The sequence below is a fragment of the Megascapheus bottae genome, unplaced genomic scaffold (assembly GCF_031878675.1).
Source record: "Megascapheus bottae isolate mThoBot1 unplaced genomic scaffold, mThoBot2.hap1 HAP1_SCAFFOLD_83, whole genome shotgun sequence".
Classification (NCBI taxonomy): Eukaryota; Metazoa; Chordata; class Mammalia; order Rodentia; family Geomyidae; genus Megascapheus; species Megascapheus bottae.
In genome coordinates, this window is record NW_028327584.1 from 287,963 (window position 1) to 300,130 (window position 12,168).

The window sequence follows — 12,168 nt, forward strand, 5'->3', positions numbered from 1 at the left end:
GAGATTGGGCAAACATTTTTTCCAACTCGTGTTTTTCTCCTGCATGCAAGGCCACAAATGCAGAGCCCCAGGGAAATTTATTACTCATTCTTCCTGGGAATTCACTATAGGCTTACACATCTACTTCTACAGCATACATCTCTGTCAATAAAAAAGACACATATGTACATATACAGAGATTTATGAATACACATACCTGACCCAATGGACCCCACTTCCATCCAGAATTTCAGCTGGGCAGATGCTTCAGAGATGTACCATTTGATTCCCATACTCATTCTTCTTCAGCTTCCTCTCTCTGTCAGTTTCTTGGCTGGCACTAGCTGCTTTTCTACAATGAAGCAGGAAGCACACATGGATGATTGATGGGATTTTTGCTCTCTACACTTTGGGAACAGATCGCAAAAACAGTGATGATTCTGGAGATGAACAGTACAATCCGTAAGTAACTCAACATTTCATTTCCATTTGCGGATTTGTTTTGGGGATGGGCATGGCTGATGGAATTCTATGTTCACACATGAATGCTCTCTGTATCCTCTACCATCACCTCCTATCCCTATGCAAGAGAAACACCTTAGTTTCATTATTTTATCTTGAATCTACCTTTTAGTGATTTTCTGCCTGTTTGTAGAAAAGGATCCTTAGTTTCCTTTTGTGTATCATATTTCTAGGACAGTAAGCTTTTCACAATTTTTACTTGTTTTTTCTCCTTTCAGTTTTTGTAGAAAGTCCTCTTTTTTTTCTTTTTTCTTGATACTGCATTTTCAAACCATTTCCTTTACTGTTTTAATTTAGATTTTATTGTAAAGGTGAAATATAGAGAGGTTAAATTTATATAAGTCAAGTAATGAGTGCCTTTTTTTGAACAGTGTCATTCTTCCCTCATTTTCTCCCACTCTTTGACCTCCTAACTCCACTCCACTCCCCACATCAAACAGTAAAGTTCACTTCGTATACAGTATCTCATATCACTGAGTTGACTCATCCTTTGACCTACTCTTTCTGCTTGATTATTTCATTCCTTTTACTAACTTGAAGATTGTTATTTCTAGTTCTTTGAGATTCTGTGTAAATTCTTCAGTTCAGTGTCTGTTCTCTTAGTTTCTTTTTTTATTTTAAGTTTTTAAATTTTTATTATACATTATGAACAGAGTAGTTGCATAATTCAGATAATGAGTATATTTCTTGTTGATCAGTGTAAATCCCTCCTTTATTTTCTGTTTTAACCATTCAGAATTGTCTCCATGCCAAGTTGTACAGTATGTTTCCACCATACTATCTAATGTCTGCTGAATTGGTTCACCATTTGTCCTGCCCTTTCCGTGTTTCACATTCTCTTCCCCAAATCAGACCATGTTATATGCAAGATAAAGTAGAGAAATAAAAATGATGATGAAAGGGAATAAACCGAAGAAAAAGATAGGAAAAAAATCAGAAAAAAAGAGGAAAAAAGAACAGCAAACAGTACTATAAAAAAATCCCATGTTCCTTAAGATGTAGTGCAGATTCTTTAGCTCAGTATCTGTCTGCTTGATTTAATGAAAGGTTACAGTTTCCTGTTATTCCTCCCACCCCCTTTTATATACATATGGTTTTCGTTTTCATTTGTTTCAAGGATAAGTTTATTTAATGAAATTTGTCTTGAAAAACAAATCACTATCAAAAATTATTTATTTAATTAAGTTGAACACTTTTTTCATTATTATTTTACTATTTAATTATGGTTCACAAGTGATTCATTTAACTTTCATACTATGTGAATCTTTTCCTCATTAATTTCTGGCCTTCTTACCGCATGTCTCTATGTGTGCTCAATACACTTTCAATGTTATTTTTTTATATCTGGCTGACTTTGTGTCCCATATGGTAATATCTTCTGGTAAATGCTCAGTATGTTGATGAACAAAGTTTTATTCAGATGTTGAACAAAACATTCTGTGAGTCAGTATGAGGCTATCCTGATCAAGTGGGAAATTGAACTCTGATTCTTCGCTCTTAATTTTGTCTGTATGATCCCTCCATAAAATCTTCAGCTAGTATTGGATTGAGGACTATTTCTAAGTCTGATTAACATAGTTCAGTGGTTGGATAGTGTGTAAGTAAATACACATTTCAACCTGCAATTTCATCTTGTACATTTGATCCTTTCATTACATTACAATTGTGTCACTTTTTGTCACTTTGATTCAAGTCTATTGGGTGTGAAATGTTAAGATATGGCAGCTTTCTTTTAGATTACATTTGCATGGATTACCCTTTCTTATACTCACTGAGGGGCGTTGATGGTGAATGTGTTTCTTGACTTCAAGGTATCCTTTGACCTTGACTTTTGCTACATTTAGCCATTCTAACTCTTTTTTGGCCATTGGGGCTTGAAGTCTGGGTCTGGGCATTGACACTGAGTTAGTCACCTCAAGGCAACCACCCTACCCTTGAGCCATACCGCTACTTCCAATTTTCTATCAGTTAAATAGAGATGAGTCTCATAGACTTTAGTTCCTGGGCTTGCTTTGAAGTTTGATCCTTAGATCTCAGCCCCCAGGGTAGTTAGGATGACAGGTGTGAGCCACCGCACCTGGCCATTCTATTTTTTATTGGTAGAATTTCTGCATTTCCATTCACAGTCATGGTTGACAGATCCCATCGCAACACAGCTAATATGTGACTTGTTCTCTGCATTAACTGAAGCTTCTTTCACATTATTTTAAAAATTGTAATTAATAGAAGGGTTTCATTATATTCATCACAAAAATTGATACACTTCTCATGCTTTTGTCCCCCTTTCCCTCCCACCTCACCCTCCCCTCAACTTTTTCCCCCTTCCCTATCCTATTTCAAATAAACAAATAAATATACATCCAATATGCCGGATAACATGGTAAGATACTGTAGCAATATGAGATAACTAAGGGACAACATAAGAGATGAGAAATAACTTAGTACATTAAGGACAACAGTAACACCTCCTATGGTTCTTGTTTCTATATCCTGAATGTCTTTTCGTTTAGCCTCATCCTATTTGGCCTTATGTATGTAGGTTTTGCCCTATTGTAAACATCTGCTAAGAGAGTTCAAGGTTTATATTAATTACAAAAAGGGATGGAAACCATTGACGCTATGCAGTTCTCAGTCCTAAGTACTTCAATTAATATGAGTTTTGCTAAGTCTTTCTATTTCCTTTATGTCGTTCATTCTGATAGGCAGCATAGAATTCCACTGTTAATAAATACCACATCTTGATGACCCAATCATCTACTGAGGGGCATTTAGGTTTGTTCCATAGATTTGCTGTGGAAAATATTCTTGCAATGAGCATCATTGTGCTAGTGCATTTAGTATGTCCTTTTTTCTGGATCATTTGTGAATGCCAAGTAGTGGAATTGCTGGGTCATAGGGGAGCTCTATGTGTAGTCTTTTGAGAAACTACCATACTGCTTTCCATAATGGTTGAATGAATTTGCACTACCAAAAATAGAATAGTAGTGATACCTCCTGGCTGCATCCCCAACAGCATCGGTTATTATATTTCTATATCCTGACCATTCTAACTGGTGTGAAATGGAATCTTAGAGTTGTTTTGATTTGCAATTCTTTTATGGCCAGAAACATTTAGCACTTATTCATGTGTCTATAGGCCACTCTTATTTCTTCTTCAGAGAATAGTCTAAATCTCTGGCCCATCTTTTAATAGGATGGTTGTTTGGAGATTAGTTTTGGAATGATTCAATTTTTTGAGCTTTTGATATCTTTTAGATATTAGGCCTTTGTTGTATGGTACTGTGGCTCATGTGCTAGAGCACTAGCATTGAGAAAGTTCAAGGATAGTGTCCAGACCCTGAATTCAAGCCCCATGACTGGTAATAAAAAAGAAATTATATGCTTAATGGAACATTATGTTAAAACGATATATTTTTGGAGTATTATGTAAAATTCTGAGCAGTTACTGACACATATCTAATTTTCTTCAGCCTACTCACTCTGTCTGCAGTGAGAGATGTGGTCCTGGCTTCAGAAAATCTCCTCAGGAGGGAAAGACTGCTGTTGCTTTTCTTGCACACCTTGCCCAGACAATGAGATTGCTAATGGAACAGGTAAGCTCATGTCTTAGGGGGAAATTCATACTGTCTCCTAGTATCCTCATGCATGCAAGTCAATACAAAGGCAGAATTGCAGATTCAAATTCTTCCTGATTCACTTAGTAATTTAATTGTGACAGTGGTTGCTACTTCTCTTCTGGGAAAAAAAGACATGGGCTCTGATTTACATGTAGGATTTTTTCTGGTCTGTTGTATGTATGTTTACTAAACTACTCAGTAATGTAACTTTAACTTCTATCCCATCACATGCAAAGAATTTTTAAGAACAAGATCTATATCTTCAATACTACCTTTGAACTACAAAGAAAACACAGATTTTGCATTTTTACTTCCTATTACTTAGAAATCTTGGGGCAGCAAAGCAAGTACTCTGGGTTGGGTTGATTTAAGGATCAAGCACAGGGTCAGGAGTTTGGCCTAGTGTTAGAGTGCTTGCCTAGCATGCACAAAGACCCAGGTTCAATTCCTTAGTAACTTATACATAGAAAGGCTGGAACTGGTGCTGTGGCTCAAATGGTAGAGCTCCAGCCTTGAGGAAAGCCCAAGGACAGTGCTCAGGCCCTGGGTTCAGACCCCAGGTCTGAAAAAAATAACAAAAAGAATCAGAATCAGGCACAAGTATTGTGCATAGCATGACTTTATATCTTCAAAGAGTGATTTGATTATCTGTTCCCATACAGATGAATAGAAGAGATAAACATAACAACTGAAAGGAAGTACCACAATGTGCTACAGAGACATACAGGATCATGCAAGGTTTACTCCACAAATGTTTCTTTTTTGCAAGTGCTGGCCCTTGAACTCATGGACTGGGCAGTGTCCTTGAGTTTCACAAGGCTAGTTTTCTACCACTTCCATCTTTTTCTGTGTATGTGGACCTAAGGAATCCAACCCAGAGCTTCATGCATATGTGGCAGGCACTGTACCACTAGGCAACACTACTGGCCCCAAAATATAAAATTTTGAATGAGGGTTGGCTTGTGTACATAAATCTAAGGGTTTTGTCAGCATGAAGAAGAAATGAAATAATTTGTAGGGTATTAAAAATGGCAATAAATAATGTGAACAATCATCATTGGCAGTTAAGAGTTTCAGTCAGACTAAAATATGAGAATGTAAGAATTCCTGTAAGAACATGAAGAATGCATAAAAGTAAATACTGAGCATATCTGGTAATATTTACTTTATGCTACTAAATTTTCACATGTCAGAATGTTTGCTTTTTAAGTAATGAAAAGGGACTAATGAGAATTTGATTTTCTTATGAGATTTGGAGCACTGTGTGAAATGCCAACACAGTATGCCAACACACTATGCCAACACAGAGAGGAATAATTGCTTCCTAAGAGCTGCAAGTTTCCTGGCTTATGGAGAACCCTTGGGGGTGGCCTTGGCTTCCATGGCTCTTGTCTACACTCACAGCAGTTGTTCTTGGGATGTTTGTGAAATATGAGAACACTGCCGTTGTTAAGGGTAATAACCAGACTCTCAGCTATATTCTGCTCATCTCCTTCATCTTCTGTTTCTCTGTCTGTTGCTCTTTATTGGCCATCACAACACAGTCTCCTGCATTCTATAGCAAACCACATATGGAATTGTGTTCACTGTAGCTGTTTCTGCTGTCTTGGCCAAAACTGTAACTGTCATTCTGGCCTTCAAGGTCACTCTTCCAGCAAGAAGGATGAGGTAGCTACTGGTATCAGGGGCTCCTAACTTCATCATTCCCATCTGCACCCTGATCCAGGTGACTCTCTATGGAATTTGGCTGGGAACCTCTCCTCCCTTCATTCACACAGATGCATACTCTGAACATGGTCACCTCATCATGTTATGTGGCAAGGACTCCCTCACAGCTTTCTACTGTGTCTTGGGATACCTGGGCTCCCGGGCGTTGGCCAGCTTCACTGTGGATTTCTTTGCCAGGAACCTGCCTAACAGCTTCAATGAAGCCAAGTTCCTGACCTCCAGAAAGCTGTTGTTCTGTAGTGTCTGGGTCACTTTCTTGCCTGTTTACCACAGTGTCAAAGGGAAAGTCAGGTTGGCTGTAGAGGTCTTCTCTATTTTGGCCTCCAGTGCTGGGCTTCTGGGCTTTGTCTTTGCCCCCAAGTGCACATCATTTTGTTAAGGCCAGATAGAAATTCTCTGCATGGCTTCTGGGACAAAAGACATCTTCAAACAAATAGGCCCTCTTAAGCTGAAATTTAAACATTTGACCAAATATACTCATTTGTGTTCTTGGAATCACTTCAACGTATAAGTGACATTCATTTCTCTAGTAATGGTACAGTCACAAGTAGCCACAGCCAGGTAAATTTGAATTTTATTCTGTATTTTTTGGTTCTTTCTATTTGCTCTTTATTTAACCTTCCATCTCCTTTCATCTTCACTATTATATTTTGTGTGTGTGTTTGTGTGTGTGTGTGTGTATGTGTGTGTGTGTGTTAGTGTGTGTGTGTGTGTGTGTGTGTGTGTGTGTGTGTGCATGTTTAATAGGGCTTGACCTCTGACTGGCCACTGTCCCTGAGCTCTACAGCTCTAGGATACCACATTCCCCTTTTGCCAAGTCCCATTTCCCATTTTCTAGAGATTAATTGGAGATAAGAGTCTCAGGTCTTTTTGGTCCCGGGGTGATTTGAAGCTTGATCCTCAGATCTCAGCCTCCTGAGTAGCTAGGATTATAGGCATAAGCCACCACAACCAGCTTCACTATTATATTTTCACTTCTGCCTTGTTTTCTTATATTGCTATATTAATAATTCGTCTAAAATTTGTTATTTTGTGTCAGTTCTGGGGCTTCAACTTAAAGTTTGGGTACTGTCACTGAGTATTTTTGTTCAAAGCTCAGTGCTTTACCTCTTAAGCCACACCTTCACTGTTGGATCTTTGGTGATTAACTGAAGATAACATTCTCATGAGCTTTCTTGTCCAGGTTGGTTTCCAGCTGTGTTAATCTGATCCCAACTTCTTCCATTCATATCAATACGTTGCTTAGTCCTCAAATACATTTCAATAATATTTTCCTATTACCATGTTCCATGACTTCATATACTCATTGCTGCATTTTATTTAATAGTTTCTATTCCCACATCTCCTTTTTGCAGTATTTACAAATCTGTTTGTTTGAATCAATCTACTTCCCCATCCTCTCTAGTTCCCTTCAATCTCTCTTTTCTTTTTTCCCTGTTTTCCTCCCCTACTTTTCTTTATAGTTTTCTATAAGGCTTCTTTTTCTCTATCGTTTTAGAATGTTAGTATTGCTTATATATCCTACAAAAAGTATACTTCTAATGTATATCAAAATGTATTAGATTTATGAGGCAATAGCTGAAGGAAAATGTAGATTCCTAAGTTTGCTTATACATTGCTGGATATGCTTTTCTACATACCCTTGTTTAATTATTTTTTCATATATTTTTATTATAATTAATAGAAGGTTACATTACATTCGCCAGATAGAAGGTGCAAAGTGCATTAATTCACATACATTGATACCCTTTCTCATGTCTTGGTCCCCATTTCCCTTCCCACCACCACAACCCCTCTTCTTGCTTTCCCCCATTCCCTATCCAATTTCAAAGAACCAAATACAAATATATCCAATTTATCAGATAACAAAGTGAGATAGTGTAACAATATGAGTTAACCAAGGGACAGCAAAAGAGATGAGAGATAACGTAGTACCTTAAGGACAACAATCACACATTATATGCCTTTGTATCTATATCCTAGAGCTCCTTTCATTTAGCGTCATACTATAGGGCCCTATGTATCTAGGTTTTCTTGTATTACAAATCTCTTTTTAATTATTCTTAAAATACTGAACATACATATATTAGATATGCCCTCGTTTATCTGATGATTATTATAATGCTACATTTCTATTACCTTCTTTTCATGAAATGCATTATTGATTATTTGAAATAGACTGAATTATTGGGCTGTATACATGTTTAAAGAAACGTAACTATTTAAGACATAGTGTCACATAATGGCCATCCTTCCTGTTCATTTTTATTTTACCTTTTTAAATTTATGTTTCTAATAAGTAAGAGATTATATACTGACAATCACTTACTGACAGTGGACTTCTTTTACTTTAGTTTTAAATTGGAAGTATAACAATGTATTTGCTAAAAATAACACTGTGCTTGTATTCCTTTTAAAAGGGATAGTACTGAGCAAATATTTCTAAATTGTTAATATTTTATCAGAGATTGAGAAACTCTTTGTTTCTAATGAAGCTCATTTTTTTATTTCTTGTTAATTTTATCAACAGGGTTGGTTTGTTATTGTTGAGTTAGACACTGCTTACACATTTAGTAGCAATCCAGTTACAAATTATCACAATATACAAACTCCCAGTATCAATTGTGAGGAAGTCAGAGTGTATGTTGACCATCAAGAAGGAGAGCAGGTTATCAAGTCTGAGTAAGGAAAAGAGACAAGTAATGGTATTTAAGACATCCCATCAGTGTTGTGCAAATGTTATACCCATTGTAGATAGAAGGTGTGGTGTTCACAATAGTGATAATAAGCATAAAAATCAAGCACACAGGCCGGAAGTTTGGCCCAATGTTAAAATGCTTGCCTAGCATACAAGAAGACATGGGTGTGACTCCTCCGTTCCACATACACAAAATATGCCAGAAATGGTGCTGTGGCACAAGTGGTAGAATGCTAGCCTTGAGAACGCCCAAGGACAGAGCTCAGGACCTGAGTTCAGGCCTCAAATCTGGCAAAAAATTCAAGAGGGCATGTAAAGGCTTTCTACTCCCTGAAATGGAAGTTCATGAGATGAGAAGGCCACTCAAAGGGGTAGCAAGTATTTCGGGGATGTACATCTTTAATACACATAGTCTTTTATGTATTTATACATTCACAGAAAAGGGCAGATGTATGACTGGATTGAATCCCCTTTCATTAGGATGATGTCCCCAGGCTTCTGATCAACTTATTTTCACAAAATCAGAGTGATTATAATTCATGCTGAAAGGATATAGAAAATATCTTCTCAAACACACAAGAAAAAGTAAAGAAAAAAAGGAACAACTCTTTTAGATGGAGAAAACCAAGATCAAATACAATTCATAGCAAATATACTGGTGATAAAAACAAGATTCATCTATTATCCTATCTACTGAGGAGGCTGAGATCTGAGGATCATAGAGCCAGTTTAGGCAGGAAAGTCCATGAGACCCTCAAGTACAATTCACCATCACCACTCCCCAAACTAGAAGTGGAGCTGTGGCACAAGTGGCAGAATGCTAACCTCTGAATGCAAATGCTCAGAGACAGGACCCAGGCCCAATGACCTATACACACATCTACACAAACACCACACACGGAGAGGAACACTTGAAGTGGACTTTCAGGCATCATCTGGGGTGGGACAAATCTTTCACTATGTCTTTCCCATTTGAGTTCATGTGACAATCCTTGGATCCTATTGGCCTTCACATTCCTAGTCTTCTCTTGATTAAAAGAAAAAAAATGACAAGCAAGGATCTTTTTCAGATAAAGTTCAAACAAAATTCTTTGAAATAGGAAATTTAAGTAGTAAAGTAAAAGGAAATTAGCAATCACATTTATAATGTGGAAATAAATACTACATTCTAACATACTTCTATCAGAATCGTACAACACATACTCTTGGTCTTTCATAAGCTGCAAAATCTAGTCTCATCACTTTTGCCTCAATTCTTCTCCCTGTAGTTTGAAATGAACATGTGCCCTGTATTTTCTCTCCTTACCCCAATGTGATAGCAGAGCTGAAACACTGACTTCCTTGAAGAACGACATCAAAAGGCTCTTTAAAATACAAGGAACTTTGGTAGGAAATTGGTCATAATGCAGTAGTAAGGACAGTAATCCAGATAGATTGCACTAGTCTCACACATTCTACTTATGGTAAAATTGCAGTGACGACTTTACTGAGAACATTTTATTCAAAGCTCCTGATTTCTTAGAATGAAAAAGATTTTCACATTTCAAGTAGAAAAAATACTGTGTTTATAGACTAAGGTTTTATACTCAGTTTACATTGAATTTCAAAAAAGGGACTTAAAATCTTATGTTTTCTTAAAGATTTCAACATATATACTTTAACAGCCCTTTGGTTAAAGGAAAAATAGCCTTCTTTTGTTTGGGTCTTTGTTTTGTCTTTTAGTCGTGGGGCTTGAACTCTGGGCCTGAACTTCAGCTCAAGGGTATTGCTCTAGCACTTTGAGCCACAGCACCACTTCTAGTTTTCTGGTAGCTAATTGGAGATAGGAGTCCCATGGACTTTTGTACCAGGGCTGGCTTTAAACCACTGTTCGCAGATCTCAGACTCCTGAGTGGCTTGGATTACATGAGCCACCATACTGAAAATTGAACATGAACAAAAATTCTGTTCCCTGTCACCCTGACAAACAGTTAAAATTCCCTGACATCTTCTGTGATGGGGGAGAAAAGGATAAAGTTTCCAGATGGAAATATTGGGGTTTTTGTTTTGTTTTGGTATGTTTTGTTTTTGCCATTCCTGGGGCTTGAACGTAGGGCCTGAACACTGTCCTTGGGTTTTCCTTTTTTTTTGCCAGTCCTGGGCTTGAGCTCAGGGCCTGAGCACTGTCCTTGGACTTTCTCAAGGCTAGCACTCTATCACTTGAGCCTCAGCACCATTTCCGGCTTTTGTCTATGTATGTGGTACCAAGGAATCGAACCCGGGTCATAGTGCATGCTAGGCAAGCACTTTAACCACTAGGCCAAACTCCCGGCCCCTGTCCTTGGGTTTTCTTAAGGCTAGTGGTCTACCACTGGAGTCACAGAACCACTTGCTGCTTTTTTTCTGTGTATGTGGTACCAAGAATTGAACTACTGTTAGAGAGCAAACACTCAACTACTTAGGCCACAGTATTGACTTGAAAAATTGGGGCTTTGCCAATACTCTGCCATAAAACAGACTTCGGAAATTCCTGACCACTTCAGAACTGTATGGAACCAAAGATTCCTACAATGTAAAAAAGTGAATCTGAGATCTGAACTTATACCATTCTACTCTTCACATATCCACTCTTCAATGACAATGAAAAAATAAAATATCCATGTAAATAATGTAACCATGAACAATGAAACAAGGAAATAATTTCTCAATGGAAATGAAACAATTTTCAACAAATTTCACACGCAAAATTTATAAGACAACACAGTAGAAATTGAGAAGTGTAATGAAAGTGTTTACAGGCACAACAATGAAAAAAAGCCTCAGAAACAAAGGAAAATTATGCTTCTGTAAGAAATATCAAGGAATAATTAGATATCATCAGAAAGAATACAGTGAAATTATGCATGTATAAAGTCACATTAAGGATGGCCTTACTACATTTGCTCAGTGGGGCACTAGGAGAAGAGGACAAAAAAAATAAAAACATTTATGGGGCCAGGCATTTGGCCTAGTTGTAAAGTGCTTGCCTAGCATGCACGAAGACCCAGGTTTGATTCCTCAGTACCACATACATATAAAAAATCTGGATGAAAGTGGTGCTGAGGCTCAAGTGGGAGAGCTCTAGCCTTGAGAAAGCCCAAGGACAGTGCTCAGGGTCTGAGCTCAAGTCCAGGACTGGCAAAAAAAAAACAACAACCCAAAAACAAAAAAAAATTCATGAAGATAAAAAATTAATGAATTCATACAGTATTAAGAAAAGTAAACTGAAGAGACTCTATCACCAGCTTCTGCAAAGTAGGAACTGTTTAAAGGAATTTTCTAGAGAAAGAAAATATATGTATATAAAATCAGGAACGAGACAAGGATGCCCACTCTCTCCACTACTCTTTAACATAGTACTAGAATTCCTAGCCAGTGCAATAAGGAAAGAAGCAAGCATAAAGGGGATCCAAGTAGGGAAAGAGGAAATAAAACTATCCCTCTTTGCAGATGACATTATTCTGTATTTAAAGAATCCTATAAACTCTACTCCCAAGCTCCTTAAGCTGATTCAGAACTTTGGAAGAGTAGCAGGCTATAAAATCAACCCTCAAAAATCAACTGCCTTCCTTTACGCCAACAGTGAGAGGAACGAGGCAATAATCA